The 14,201-nt window shown below is 73.0% G+C and overlaps 14 non-coding genes across 14 annotated transcripts; all 14 read right to left on the reverse strand.

Annotated features, from left to right (window-relative positions):
- Positions 1-226: 226 nt before the first annotated feature.
- LOC140655069 (5S ribosomal RNA) lies at positions 227-345 on the reverse strand. The gene has a single exon (XR_012043644.1). It is a non-coding gene; the product is annotated as a 5S ribosomal RNA (ribosomal RNA).
- Positions 346-1,285: 940 nt separating this feature from the next.
- LOC140655070 (5S ribosomal RNA) lies at positions 1,286-1,404 on the reverse strand. Its single transcript, XR_012043645.1, has one exon. It is a non-coding gene; the product is annotated as a 5S ribosomal RNA (ribosomal RNA).
- A 944-nt stretch (positions 1,405-2,348) lies between these two features.
- LOC140655100 (5S ribosomal RNA) lies at positions 2,349-2,468 on the reverse strand. Its single transcript, XR_012043676.1, has one exon. It is a non-coding gene; the product is annotated as a 5S ribosomal RNA (ribosomal RNA).
- A 946-nt stretch (positions 2,469-3,414) lies between these two features.
- LOC140655071 (5S ribosomal RNA) lies at positions 3,415-3,533 on the reverse strand. Its single transcript, XR_012043646.1, has one exon. It is a non-coding gene; the product is annotated as a 5S ribosomal RNA (ribosomal RNA).
- A 939-nt stretch (positions 3,534-4,472) lies between these two features.
- LOC140655072 (5S ribosomal RNA) lies at positions 4,473-4,591 on the reverse strand. The gene has a single exon (XR_012043647.1). It is a non-coding gene; the product is annotated as a 5S ribosomal RNA (ribosomal RNA).
- A 947-nt stretch (positions 4,592-5,538) lies between these two features.
- Positions 5,539-5,658, reverse strand: LOC140655084 (5S ribosomal RNA). Its single transcript, XR_012043659.1, has one exon. It is a non-coding gene; the product is annotated as a 5S ribosomal RNA (ribosomal RNA).
- Positions 5,659-6,603: 945 nt separating this feature from the next.
- On the reverse strand, positions 6,604-6,722 carry LOC140655073 (5S ribosomal RNA). The gene has a single exon (XR_012043648.1). It is a non-coding gene; the product is annotated as a 5S ribosomal RNA (ribosomal RNA).
- Positions 6,723-7,664: 942 nt separating this feature from the next.
- LOC140655085 (5S ribosomal RNA) lies at positions 7,665-7,784 on the reverse strand. Its single transcript, XR_012043660.1, has one exon. It is a non-coding gene; the product is annotated as a 5S ribosomal RNA (ribosomal RNA).
- Positions 7,785-8,731: 947 nt separating this feature from the next.
- On the reverse strand, positions 8,732-8,850 carry LOC140655074 (5S ribosomal RNA). The gene has a single exon (XR_012043649.1). It is a non-coding gene; the product is annotated as a 5S ribosomal RNA (ribosomal RNA).
- A 947-nt stretch (positions 8,851-9,797) lies between these two features.
- Positions 9,798-9,915, reverse strand: LOC140655099 (5S ribosomal RNA). Its single transcript, XR_012043675.1, has one exon. It is a non-coding gene; the product is annotated as a 5S ribosomal RNA (ribosomal RNA).
- A 943-nt stretch (positions 9,916-10,858) lies between these two features.
- LOC140655086 (5S ribosomal RNA) lies at positions 10,859-10,977 on the reverse strand. Its single transcript, XR_012043662.1, has one exon. It is a non-coding gene; the product is annotated as a 5S ribosomal RNA (ribosomal RNA).
- A 942-nt stretch (positions 10,978-11,919) lies between these two features.
- Positions 11,920-12,038, reverse strand: LOC140655075 (5S ribosomal RNA). The gene has a single exon (XR_012043650.1). It is a non-coding gene; the product is annotated as a 5S ribosomal RNA (ribosomal RNA).
- Positions 12,039-12,984: 946 nt separating this feature from the next.
- LOC140655076 (5S ribosomal RNA) lies at positions 12,985-13,103 on the reverse strand. The gene has a single exon (XR_012043651.1). It is a non-coding gene; the product is annotated as a 5S ribosomal RNA (ribosomal RNA).
- A 944-nt stretch (positions 13,104-14,047) lies between these two features.
- LOC140655077 (5S ribosomal RNA) lies at positions 14,048-14,166 on the reverse strand. The gene has a single exon (XR_012043652.1). It is a non-coding gene; the product is annotated as a 5S ribosomal RNA (ribosomal RNA).
- Between the last annotated feature and the right edge of the window lie 35 nt (positions 14,167-14,201).

The raw sequence follows: 14,201 nt of genomic DNA on the forward strand, positions 1-14,201 counted from the left end.
CACCCCAGACCCTGCCCCGACAACAGCCCTCTCGCCCAACCGCCACCCTCCTCCCACCCCGCCCGCAGACCCTCCGACCCACGGGCCGGGCCGACACGCAAGCCCCACCTCCCCTGCCCCACCGCAACCCCCGCACCAACGCACGCACGTGGCCCGCACACTCCTCCCCTCCGCAACACCCCAACAACAAAGCAGGGGCTGCCCCGCACCCCTGAGCCCCGGCAAAAGCCTACAGCACCCGGTATTCCCAGGCGGTCTCCCATCCAAGTACTAACCGGGCCCGACCCTGCTTAGCTTCCGAGATCAGACGAGATCGGGCGTTCTCAGGGTGGTATGGCCGTAGGCACCCCCTCCCCCGACAACAGCCCTCTCGCCTCCCCGACACCACGCTCCCGCCCCACGCCACAGCCCCAACCACCCACGGGACCCGCGACGCGCGCCCGCGACAATACCCGACGCACAACCGCCGCCACCCACAACACCACCCGCGACAACCCCCCACGACACCGCACCCGCTGCCCCGACAACGCCCACCACCACCACCCGCCACAACACCCGCACGCGGCACCACAAAACAACAGCCCCGCTGCCCCGACAACAGCCCTCTCGCGGACAGGCCGCCACGCTACAGCCCCGCGCTACGCACCCACCCGCCCGCGGCCCGAGGCCCGGCCACCCCGCATCGGACCCGCCACGCCACCGCCGACCACAGCGACGCCCGCACCTTCCCCGCAAACACCAGCCCTCCTGCCCCGCCGGCGGCCCCTCGCCCAACGCCCACCACGCTCCAACCCCGCGCTGCGCGACCACCCCCACGGCCCCGGCGCCCCGCAACCCCAAGCCATACCCGGCGCACCACCACCACCCGCAGCAACACCCGCACCTTGCCCCCCAAACACCGCACCCCGGACCCACCAACAGCCCTCGCGCCCAACCGCAACAACGCTCCCAGCCCGCCCCACGGCCCCACCGACCCACGGGGCACGACGCCACGCAAGACCACGGACGCCTGCCCCGCCTCCACCCCCGCAGCAACACACGCACGTTACCCCCCCAGACACCCCAGACCCTGCCCCGACAACAGCCCTCTCGCCCAACCGCCACCCTCCTCCCACCCCGCCCCGCAGACCCTCCGACCCACGGGCCGGGCCGACACGCAAGCCCCACCTCCCCTGCCCCACCGCAACCCCCGCACCAACGCACGCACGTGGCCCGCACACTCCTCCCCTCCGCAACACCCCAACAACAAAGCAGGGGCTGCCCCGCACCCCTGAGCCCCGGCAAAAGCCTACAGCACCCGGTATTCCCAGGCGGTCTCCCATCCAAGTACTAACCGGGCCCGACCCTGCTTAGCTTCCGAGATCAGACGAGATCGGGCGTTCTCAGGGTGGTATGGCCGTAGGCACCCCCTCCCCCGACAACAGCCCTCTCGCCTCCCCGACACCACGCTCCCGCCCCACGCCACAGCCCCAACCACCCACGGGACCCGCGACGCGCGCCCGCGACAATACCCGACGCACAACCGCCGCCACCCACAACACCACCCGCGACAACCCCCCACGACACCGCACCCGCTGCCCCGACAACGCCCACCACCACCACCCGCCACAACACCCGCACGCGCCCCACAAAACAACAGCCCCGCTGCCCCGACAAAAGCCCTCTCGCGGACAGGCCGCCACGCTACAGCCCCGCGCTACGCACCCACCGGCCGCCGGGCCGAGGCCCGGCCACCCCGCATCGGACCCGCCACGCCACCGCCGACCACAGCGACGCCCGCACCTTCCCCGCAAACACCAGCCCTCCTGCCCCGCCGACGGCCCCTCGCCCAACGCCCACCACGCTCCAACCCCGCGCTGCGCGACCACCCCCACGGCCCCCGGCGCCCCGCAACCCCAAGCCATACCCGGCGCACCACCACCACCCGCAGCAACACCCGCACCTTGCCCCCCCAAACACCGCACCCCTGGACCCACCAACAGCCCTCGCGCCCAACCGCAACAACGCTCCCAGCCCGCCCCACGGCCCCACCGACCCACGGGGCACGACGCCACGCAAGACCACGGACGCCTGCCCCGCCTCCACCCCCGCAGCAACACACGCACGTTACCCCCCCCCCCAGACACCCCAGACCCTGCCCCGACAACAGCCCTCTCGCCCAACCGCCACCCTCCTCCCACCCCGCCCGCAGACCCTCCGACCCACGGGCCGGGCCGACACGCAAGCCCCACCTCCCCCTGCCCCACCGCAACCCCCGCACCAACGCACGCACGTGGCCCGCACACTCCTCCCCTCCGCAACACCCCAACAACAAAACGGGGCTGCCCCGCACCCCTGAGCCCGGCAAAAGCCTACAGCAACCGGTATTCCCAAGAAACCTCCCATCCAAGTACTAACCGGGCCCGACCCTGCTTAGCTTCCGAGATCCAGACGAGATCGGGCGTTCTCAGGGTGGTATGGCCGTAGGCACCCCTCCCCGACAACAGCCCTCTCGCCTCCCCGACACCACGCTCCCGCCCCACGCCACAGCCCCAACCACCCACGGGACCCGCGACGCGCGCCCCGCGACAATACCCGACGCACAACCGCCGCCACCCACAACACCACCCGCGACAACCCCCCACGACACCGCACCCGCTGCCCCGACAACGCCCACCACCACCACCCGCCACAACACCCGCACGCGCCCCCACAAAACAACAGCCCCGCTGCCCCGACAAAAGCCCTCTCGCGGACAGGCCGCCACGCTACAGCCCCGCGCTACGCACCCACCCGCCCGCGGCCCGAGGCCCGGCCACCCCGCATCGGACCCGCCACGCCACCGCCGACCACAGCGACGCCCGCACCTTCCCCGCAAACACCAGCCCTCCTGCCCCGCCGACGGCCCCTCGCCCAACGCCCACCACGCTCCAACCCCGCGCTGCGCGACCACCCCCACGGCCCCCGGCGCCCCGCAACCCCAAGCCATACCCGGCGCACCACCACCACCCGCAGCAACACCCGCACCTTGCCCCCCCAAACACCGCACCCCCGGACCCACCAACAGCCCTCGCGCCCAACCGCAACAACGCTCCCAGCCCGCCCCACGGCCCCACCGACCCACGGGGCACGACGCCACGCAAGACGACGGACGCCTGCCCCGCCTCCACCCCCGCAGCAACACACGCACGTTACCCCCCCCCCCAGACACCCCAGACCCTGCCCCGACAACAGCCCTCTCGCCCAACCGCCACCCTCCTCCCACCCCGCCCCGCAGACCCTCCGACCCACGGGCCGGGCCGACACGCAAGCCCCACCTCCCCCTGCCCCACCGCAACCCCCGCACCAACGCACGCACGTGGCCCGCACACTCCTCCCCTCCGCAACACCCCAACAACAAAACGGGGCTGCCCCGCACCCCTGAGCCCCGGCAAAAGCCTACAGCACCCGGTATTCCCAGGCGGTCTCCCATCCAAGTACTAACCGGGCCCGACCCTGCTTAGCTTCCGAGATCAGACGAGATCGGGCGTTCTCAGGGTGGTATGGCCGTAGGCACCCCCTCCCCCGACAACAGCCCTCTCGCCTCCCCGACACCACGCTCCCGCCCCACGCCACAGCCCCAACCACCCACGGGACCCGCGACGCGCGCCCGCGACAATACCCGACGCACAACCGCCGCCACCCACAACACCACCCCCGACAACCCCCACGACACCGCACCCGCTGCCCGACAACGCCCACCACCACCACCCGCGACAACACCCGCACGCGCCCCACAAAACAACAGCCCCGCTGCCCCGACAAAAGCCCTCTCGCGGACAGGCCGCCACGCTACAGCCCCGCGCTACGCACCCACCCGCCCGCGGCCCGAGGCCCGGCCACCCCGCATCGGACCCGCCACGCCACCGCCGACCACAGCGACGCCCGCACCTTCCCCGCAAACACCAGCCCTCCTGCCCCGCCGACGGCCCCTCGCCCAACGCCCACCACGCTCCAACCCCGCGCTGCGCGACCACCCCCACGGCCCCCGGCGCCCCGCAACCCCAAGCCATACCCGGCGCACCACCACCACCCGCAGCAACACCCGCACCTTGCCCCCCAAACACCGCACCCCGGACCCACCAACAGCCCTCGCGCCCAACCGCAACAACGCTCCCAGCCCGCCCCACGGCCCCACCGACCCACGGGGCACGACGCCACGCAAGACGACGGACGCCTGCCCCGCCTCCACCCCCGCAGCAACACACGCACGTTACCCCCCCAGACACCCCAGACCCTGCCCCGACAACAGCCTCTCGCCCAACCGCCACCCTCCTCCCACCCCGCCCCGCAGACCCTCCGACCCACGGGCCGGGCCGACACGCAAGCCCCACCTCCCCCTGCCCCACCGCAACCCCCGCACCAACGCACGCACGTGGCCCCGCACACTCCTCCCCTCCGCAACACCCCAACAACAAAACAGAGGCTGCCCCGCACCCCTGAGCCCCGGCAAAAGCCTACAGCACCCGGTATTCCCAGGCGGTCTCCCATCCAAGTACTAACCGGGCCCGACCCTGCTTAGCTTCCGAGATCAGACGAGATCGGGCGTTCTCAGGGTGGTATGGCCGTAGGCACCCCCTCCCCCGACAACAGCCCTCTCGCCTCCCCGACACCACGCTCCCGCCCCACGCCACAGCCCCAACCACCCACGGGACCCGCGACGCGCGCCCGCGACAATACCCGACGCACAACCGCCGCCACCCACAACACCACCCGCGACAACCCCCCACGACACCGCACCCGCTGCCCCGACAACGCCCACCACCACCACCCGCCACAACACCCGCACGCGCCCCACAAAACAACAGCCCCGCTGCCCCGACAAAAGCCCTGTCGCCGACAGGCCGCCACGCTACAGCCCCGCGCTACGCACCCACCCGCCCGCCGCCCGAGGCCCGGCCACCCCGCATCGGACCCGCCACGCCACCGCCGACCACAGCGACGCCCGCACCTTCCCCGCAAACACCAGCCCTCCTGCCCCGCCGACGGCAGCCCCTCGCCCAACGCCCACCACGCTCCAACCCCGCGCTGCGCGACCACCCCCCACGGCCCCGGCGCCCCGCAACCCCAAGCCATACCCGGCGCACCACCACCACCCGCAGCAACACCCGCACCTTGCCCCCCAAACACCGCACCCCGGACCCACCAACAGCCCTCGCGCCCAACCGCAACAACGCTCCCAGCCCGCCCCACGGCCCCACCGACCCACGGGGCACGACGCCACGCAAGACGACGGACGCCTGCCCCGCCTCCACCCCCGCAGCAACACACGCACGTTACCCCCCCAGACACCCCAGACCCTGCCCCGACAACAGCCCTCTCGCCCAACCGCCACCCTCCTCCCACCCCGCCCCGCAGACCCTCCGACCCACGGGCCGGGCCGACACGCAAGCCCCACCTCCCCCTGCCCCACCGCAACCCCCCGCACCAACGCACGCACGTGGCCCCGCACACTCCTCCCCTCCGCAACACCCCAACAACAAAACGGGGGCTGCCCCCGCACCCCTGAGCCCCGGCAAAAGCCTACAGCACCCGGTATTCCCAGGCGGTCTCCCATCCAAGTACTAACCGGGCCCGACCCTGCTTAGCTTCCGAGATCCAGACGAGATCGGGCGTTCTCAGGGTGGTATGGCCGTAGGCACCCCTCCCCGACAACAGCCCTCTCGCCTCCCCGACACCACGCTCCCGCCCCACGCCACAGCCCCAACCACCCACGGGACCCGCGACGCGCGCGCCCCGCGACAATACCCGACGCACAACCGCCGCCACCCACAACACCACCCGCGACAACCCCCCACGACACCGCACCCGCTGCCGACAACGCCCACCACCACCACCCGCGACAACACCCGCACGCGCCCCACAAAACAACAGCCCCGCTGCCCCGACAAAAGCCCTCTCGCGGACAGGCCGCCACGCTACAGCCCCGCGCTACGCACCCCCCCCCCCCCGGCCCAGGCCCGGCCACCCCGCATCGGACCCGCCACGCCACCGCCGACCACAGCGACGCCCGCACCTTCCCCCGCAAACACCAGCCCTCCTGCCCCGCCGACGGCCCCTCGCCCAACGCCCACCACGCTCCAACCCCGCGCTGCGCGACCACCCCCCACGGCCCCGGCGCCCCGCAACCCCAAGCCATACCCGGCGCACCACCACCACCCGCAGCAACACCCGCACCTTGCCCCCCCAAACACCGCACCCCCGGACCCACCAACAGCCCTCGCGCCCAACCGCAACAACGCTCCCAGCCCGCCCCACGGCCCCACCGACCCACGGGGCACGACGCCCACGCAAGACCACGGACGCCTGCCCCGCCTCCACCCCCGCAGCAACACACGCACGTTACCCCCCCAGACACCCCAGACCCTGCCCCGACAACAGCCCTCTCGCCCAACCGCCACCCTCCTCCCCCCCCGCCCCGCAGCCCCTCCGCCCCACGGGCCGGGCCGACACGCAAGCCCCACCTCCCCCTGCCCCACCGCAACCCCCCGCACCAACGCACGCACGTGGCCCCGCACACTCCTCCCCTCCGCAACACCCCAACAACCAAACGGGGGCTGCCCCGCACCCCTGAGCCCCGGCAAAAGCCTACAGCACCCGGTATTCCCAGGCGGTCTCCCATCCAAGTACTAACCGGGCCCGACCCTGCTTAGCTTCCGAGATCAGACGAGATCGGGCGTTCTCAGGGTGGTATGGCCGTAGGCACCCCCTCCCCCGACAACAGCCCTCTCGCCTCCCCGACACCACGCTCCCGCCCCACGCCACAGCCCCAACCACCCACGGGACCCGCGACGCGCGCCCGCGACAATACCCGACGCACAACCGCCGCCACCCACAACACCACCCCCGACAACCCCCACGACACCGCACCCGCTGCCCGACAACGCCCACCACCACCACCCGCGACAACACCCGCACGCGCCCCACAAAACAACAGCCCCGCTGCCCCGACAAAAGCCCTCTCGCGGACAGGCCGCCACGCTACAGCCCCGCGCTACGCACCCACCCGCCCGCGGCCCGAGGCCCGGCCACCCGCATCGGACCCGCCACGCCACCGCCGACCACAGCGACGCCCGCACCTTCCCCGCAAACACCAGCCCTCCTGCCCCGCCGACGGCCCCTCGCCCAACGCCCACCACGCTCCAACCCCGCGCTGCGCGACCACCCCCCCACGGCCCCCGGCGCCCCGCAACCCCAAGCCATACCCGGCGCACCACCACCACCCGCAGCAACACCCGCACCTTGCCCCCCAAACACCGCACCCCGGACCCACCAACAGCCCTCGCGCCCAACCGCAACAACGCTCCCAGCCCGCCCCACGGCCCCACCGACCCACGGGGCACGACGCCACGCAAGACCACGGACGCCTGCCCCGCCTCCACCCCCGCAGCAACACACGCACGTTACCCCCCCCCCAGACACCCCAGACCCTGCCCCGACAACAGCCCTCTCGCCCAACCGCCACCCTCCTCCCACCCCGCCCCGCAGACCCTCCGACCCACGGGCCGGGCCGACACGCAAGCCCCACCTCCCCTGCCCCACCGCAACCCCCCGCACCAACGCACGCACGTGGCCCGCACACTCCTCCCCTCCGCAACACCCCAACAACAAAACGAGGCTGCCCCGCACCCCTGAGCCCCGGCAAAAGCCTACAGCACCCGGTATTCCCAGGCGGTCTCCCATCCAAGTACTAACCGGGCCCGACCCTGCTTAGCTTCCGAGATCCAGACGAGATCGGGCGTTCTCAGGGTGGTATGGCCGTAGGCACCCCCTCCCCCGACAACAGCCCTCTCGCCTCCCCGACACCACGCTCCCGCCCCACGCCACAGCCCCAACCACCCACGGGACCCGCGACGCGCGCCCGCGACAATACCCGACGCACAACCGCCGCCACCCACAACACCACCCGCGACAACCCCCACGACACCGCACCCGCTGCCCCGACAACGCCCACCACCACCACCCGCGACAACACCCGCACGCGCCCCACAAAACAACAGCCCCGCTGCCCCGACAAAAGCCCTCTCGCGGACAGGCCGCCACGCTACAGCCCGCGCTACGCACCCACCCGCCCGCGGCCGAGGCCCCGGCCACCCCGCATCGGACCCGCCACGCCACCGCCGACCACAGCGACGCCCGCACCTTCCCCGCAAACACCAGCCCTCCTGCCCCGCCCGCGGCCCCCCTGCCCAACGCCCACCCCGCTCCCACCCCCCGCTGCGCGACCACCCCCCCACGGCCCCCGGCGCCCCGCAACCCCAAGCCATACCCGGCGCACCACCACCACCCGCAGCAACACCCGCACCTTGCCCCCCCAAACACCGCACCCCGGACCCACCAACAGCCCTCGCGCCCAACCGCAACAACGCTCCCAGCCCGCCCCACGGCCCCACCGACCCACGGGGCACGACGCCACGCAAGACGACGGACGCCTGCCCCGCCTCCACCCCCCGCAGCAACACACGCACGTTACCCCCCCCCAGACACCCCAGACCCTGCCCCGACAACAGCCCTCTCGCCCAACCGCCACCCTCCTCCCACCCCGCCCCGCAGACCCTCCGACCCACGGGCCGGGCCGACACGCAAGCCCCACCTCCCCCTGCCCCACCGCAACCCCCGCACCAACGCACGCACGTGGCCCGCACACTCCTCCCCTCCGCAACACCCCAACAACAAAGCGGGGGCTGCCCCCGCACCCCTGAGCCCCGGCAAAAGCCTACAGCACCCGGTATTCCCAGGCGGTCTCCCATCCAAGTACTAACCGGGCCCGACCCTGCTTAGCTTCCGAGATCAGACGAGATCGGGCGTTCTCAGGGTGGTATGGCCGTAGGCACCCCCTCCCCCGACAACAGCCCTCTCGCCTCCCCGACACCACGCTCCCGCCCCACGCCACAGCCCCAACCACCCACGGGACCCGCGACGCGCGCCCCGCGACAATACCCGACGCACAACCGCCGCCACCCACAACACCACCCGCGACAACCCCCCACGACACCGCACCCGCTGCCCCGACAACGCCCACCACCACCACCCGCGACAACACCCGCACGCGCCCCACAAAACAACAGCCCCGCTGCCCCGACAAAAGCCCTCTCGCGGACAGGCCGCCACGCTACAGCCCGCGCTACGCACCCACCCGCCCGCGGCCCGAGGCCCGGCCCCCCCGCATCGGACCCGCCACGCCACCGCCGACCACAGCGACGCCCGCACCTTCCCCCGCAAACACCAGCCCTCCTGCCCCGCCGACGGCCCCCTCGCCCAACGCCCACCACGCTCCAACCCCGCGCTGCGCGACCACCCCCACGGCCCCCGGCGCCCCGCAACCCCAAGCCATACCCGGCGCACCACCACCACCCGCAGCAACACCCGCACCTTGCCCCCCAAACACCGCACCCCGGACCCACCAACAGCCCTCGCGCCCAACCGCAACAACGCTCCCAGCCCGCCCCACGGCCCCACCGACCCACGGGGCACGACGCCACGCAAGACGACGGACGCCTGCCCCGCCTCCACCCCCGCAGCAACACACGCACGTTACCCCCCCCCCCCAGACACCCCAGACCCTGCCCCGACAACAGCCCTCTCGCCCAACCGCCACCCTCCTCCCACCCCGCCCCGCAGACCCTCCGACCCACGGGCCGGGCCGACACGCAAGCCCCACCTCCCCTGCCCCACCGCAACCCCCGCACCAACGCACGCACGTGGCCCCGCACACTCCTCCCCTCCGCAACACCCCAACAACAAAACGGGGCTGCCCCGCACCCCTGAGCCCCGGCAAAAGCCTACAGCACCCGGTATTCCCAGGCGGTCTCCCATCCAAGTACTAACCGGGCCGACCCTGCTTAGCTTCCGAGATCAGACGAGATCGGGCGTTCTCAGGGTGGTATGGCCGTAGGCACCCCCTCCCCCGACAACAGCCCTCTCGCCTCCCCGACACCACGCTCCCGCCCCACGCCACAGCCCCAACCACCCACGGGACCCGCGACGCGCGCCCCGCGACAATACCCGACGCACAACCGCCGCCACCCACAACACCACCCGCGACAACCCCCCACGACACCGCACCCGCTGCCCCGACAACGCCCACCACCACCACCCGCGACAACACCCGCACGCGCCCCACAAAACAACAGCCCCGCTGCCCCGACAAAAGCCCTCTCGCGGACAGGCCGCCACGCTACAGCCCGCGCTACGCACCCACCCGCCCGCGGCCGAGGCCCGGCCACCCCGCATCGGACCCGCCACGCCACCGCCGACCACAGCGACGCCCGCACCTTCCCCGCAAACACCAGCCCTCCTGCCCCGCCGACGGCCCCTCGCCCAACGCCCACCACGCTCCAACCCCCCGCTGCGCGCGACCACCCCCACGGCCCCGGCGCCCCGCAACCCCAAGCCATACCCGGCGCACCACCACCACCCGCAGCAACACCCGCACCTTGCCCCCCAAACACCGCACCCCGGACCCACCAACAGCCCTCGCGCCCAACCGCAACAACGCTCCCAGCCCGCCCCACGGCCCCACCGACCCACGGGGCACGACGCCACGCAAGACGACGGACGCCTGCCCCGCCTCCACCCCCGCAGCAACACACGCACGTTACCCCCCCAGACACCCCAGACCCTGCCCCGACAACAGCCCTCTCGCCCAACCGCCACCCTCCTCCCACCCCGCCCCGCAGACCCTCCGACCCACGGGCCGGGCCGACACGCAAGCCCCACCTCCCCCTGCCCCACCGCAACCCCCCGCACCAACGCACGCACGTGGCCCGCACACTCCTCCCCTCCGCAACACCCCAACAACAAAACGGGGGCTGCCCCCGCACCCCTGAGCCCCGGCAAAAGCCTACAGCACCCGGTATTCCCAGGCGGTCTCCCATCCAAGTACTAACCGGGCCCGACCCTGCTTAGCTTCCGAGATCAGACGAGATCGGGCGTTCTCAGGGTGGTATGGCCGTAAGCACCCCCTCCCCCGACAACAGCCCTCTCGCCTCCCCGACACCACGCTCCCGCCCCACGCCACAGCCCCAACCACCCACGGGACCCGCGACGCGCGCCCGCGACAATACCCGACGCACAACCGCCGCCACCCACAACACCACCCGCGACAACCCCCCACGACACCGCACCCGCTGCCCCGACAACGCCCACCACCACCACCCGCGACAACACCCGCACGCGCCCCACAAAACAACAGCCCCGCTGCCCCGACAAAAGCCCTCTCGCGGACAGGCCGCCACGCTACAGCCCCGCGCTACGCACCCACCCGCCCGCGGCCCGAGGCCCCGGCCACCCCGCATCGGACCCGCCACGCCACCGCCGACCACAGCGACGCCCGCACCTTCCCCGCAAACACCAGCCCTCCTGCCCCGCCGACGGCCCCTCGCCCAACGCCCACCACGCTCCAACCCCGCGCTGCGCGACCACCCCCACGGCCCCCGGCGCCCCGCAACCCCAAGCCATACCCGGCGCACCACCACCACCACGCAGCAACACCCGCACCTTGCCCCCCAAACACCGCACCCCGGACCCACCAACAGCCCTCGCGCCCAACCGCAACAACGCTCCCAGCCCGCCCCACGGCCCCACCGACCCACGGGGCACGACGCCACGCAAGACGACGGACGCCTGCCCGCCTCCACCCCCGCAGCAACACACGCACGTTACCCCCCCAGACACCCCAGACCCTGCCCCGACAACAGCCCTCTCGCCCAACCGCCACCCTCCTCCCACCCCGCCCCGCAGACCCTCCGACCCACGGGCCGGGCCGACACGCAAGCCCCACCTCCCCTGCCCCACCGCAACCCCCGCACCAACGCACGCACGTGGCCCCGCACACTCCTCCCCTCCGCAACACCCCAACAACAAAACAGGGGCTGCCCCGCACCCCTGAGCCCCGGCAAAAGCCTACAGCACCCGGTATTCCCAGGCGGTCTCCCATCCAAGTACTAACCGGGCCCGACCCTGCTTAGCTTCCGAGATCAGACGAGATCGGGCGTTCTCAGGGTGGTATGGCCGTAGGCACCCCTCCCCGACAACAGCCCTCTCGCCTCCCCGACACCACGCTCCCGCCCCACGCCACAGCCCCAACCACCCACGGGACCCGCGACGCGCCCCGCGACAATACCCGACGCACAACCGCCGCCACCCACAACACCACCCCCGACAACCCCCACGACACCGCACCCGCTGCCCGACAACGCCCACCACCACCACCCGCCACAACACCCGCACGCGCCCCACAAAACAACAGCCCCGCTGCCCCGACAAAAGCCCTCTCGCGGACAGGCCGCCACGCTACAGCCCCGCGCTACGCACCCACCCGCCCGCGGCCCGAGGCCCGGCCACCCCGCATCGGACCCGCCACGCCACCGCCGACCACAGCGACGCCCGCACCTTCCCCCGCAAACACCAGCCCTCCTGCCCCGCCGACGGCCCCCTCGCCCAACGCCCACCACGCTCCAACCCCGCGCTGCGCGACCACCCCCCCACGGCCCCCGGCGCCCCGCAACCCCAAGCCATACCCGGCGCACCACCACCACCCGCAGCAACACCCGCACCTTGCCCCCCCAAACACCGCACCCCCGGACCCACCAACAGCCCTCGCGCCCAACCGCAACAACGCTCCCAGCCCGCCCCACGGCCCCACCGACCCACGGGGCACGACGCCACGCAAGACGACGGACGCCTGCCCCGCCTCCACCCCCGCAGCAACACACGCACGTTACCCCCCCCCAGACACCCCAGACCCTGCCCCGGCAACAGCCCTCTCGCCCAACCGCCACCCTCCTCCCACCCCGCCCCGCAGACCCTCCGACCCACGGGCCGGGCCGACACGCAAGCCCCACCTCCCCCTGCCCCACCGCAACCCCCCGCACCAACGCACGCACGTGGCCCCGCACACTCCTCCCCTCCGCAACACCCCAACAACAAAGCAGGGGCTGCCCCGCACCCCTGAGCCCCGGCAAAAGCCTACAGCACCCGGTATTCCCAGGCGGTCTCCCATCCAAGTACTAACCGGGCCCGACCCTGCTTAGCTTCCGAGATCAGACGAGATCGGGCGTTCTCAGGGTGGTATGGCCGTAGGCACCCCCTCCCCCGACAACAGCCCTCTCGCCTCCCCGACACCACGCTCCCGCCCCACGCCACAGCCCCAACCACCCACGGGACCCGCGACGCGCGCCCGCGACAATACCCGACGCACAACCGCCGCCACCCACAACACCACCCCCGACAACCCCCACGACACCGCACCCGCTGCCCGACAACGCCCACCACCACCACCCGCCACAACACCCGCACGCGCCCCACAAAACAACAGCCCCGCTGCCCCGACAAAAGCCCTCTCGCGGACAGGCCGCCACGCTACAGGCCCGCGCTACGCACCCACCCGCCCGCGGCCGAGGCCCGGCCACCCCGCATCGGACCCGCCACGCCACCGCCGACCACAGCGACGCCCGCACCTTCCCCCGCAAACACCAGCCCTCCTGCCCCGCCGACGGCCCCCTCGCCCAACGCCCACCACGCTCCAACCCCGCGCTGCGCGACCACCCCCACGGCCCCCGGCGCCCCGCAACCCCAAGCCATACCCGGCGCACCACCACCACCCGCAGCAACACCCGCACCTTGCCCCCCAAACACCGCACCCCGGACCCACCAACAGCCCTCGCGCCCAACCGCAACAACGCTCCCAGCCCGCCCCACGGCCCCACCGACCCACGGGGCACGACGCCCACGCAAGACGACGGACGCCTGCCCCGCCTCCACCCCCCGCAGCAACACACGCACGTTACCCCCCCAGACACCCCAGACCCTGCCCCGACAACAGCCCTCTCGCCCAACCGCCACCCTCCTCCCCCCCCGCCCCGCAGACCCTCCGACCCACGGGCCGGGCCGACACGCAAGCCCCACCTCCCCCTGCCCCACCGCAACCCCCCGCACCAACGCACGCACGTGGCCCCGCACACTCCTCCCCTCCGCAACACCCCAACAACAAAACAGGGGCTGCCCCGCACCCCTGAGCCCCGGCAAAAGCCTACAGCACCCGGTATTCCCAGGCGGTCTCCCATCCAAGTACTAACCGGGCCCGACCCTGCTTAGCTTCCGAGATCAGACGAGATCGGGCGTTCTCAGGGTGGTATGGCCGTAGGCACCCCCTCCCCCGACAACAGCCCTCTCGCCTCCCC

The sequence above is a fragment of the Ciconia boyciana genome, chromosome 7, assembly GCF_034638445.1.
Source record: "Ciconia boyciana chromosome 7, ASM3463844v1, whole genome shotgun sequence".
NCBI lineage: Eukaryota > Metazoa > Chordata > Aves > Ciconiiformes > Ciconiidae > Ciconia > Ciconia boyciana.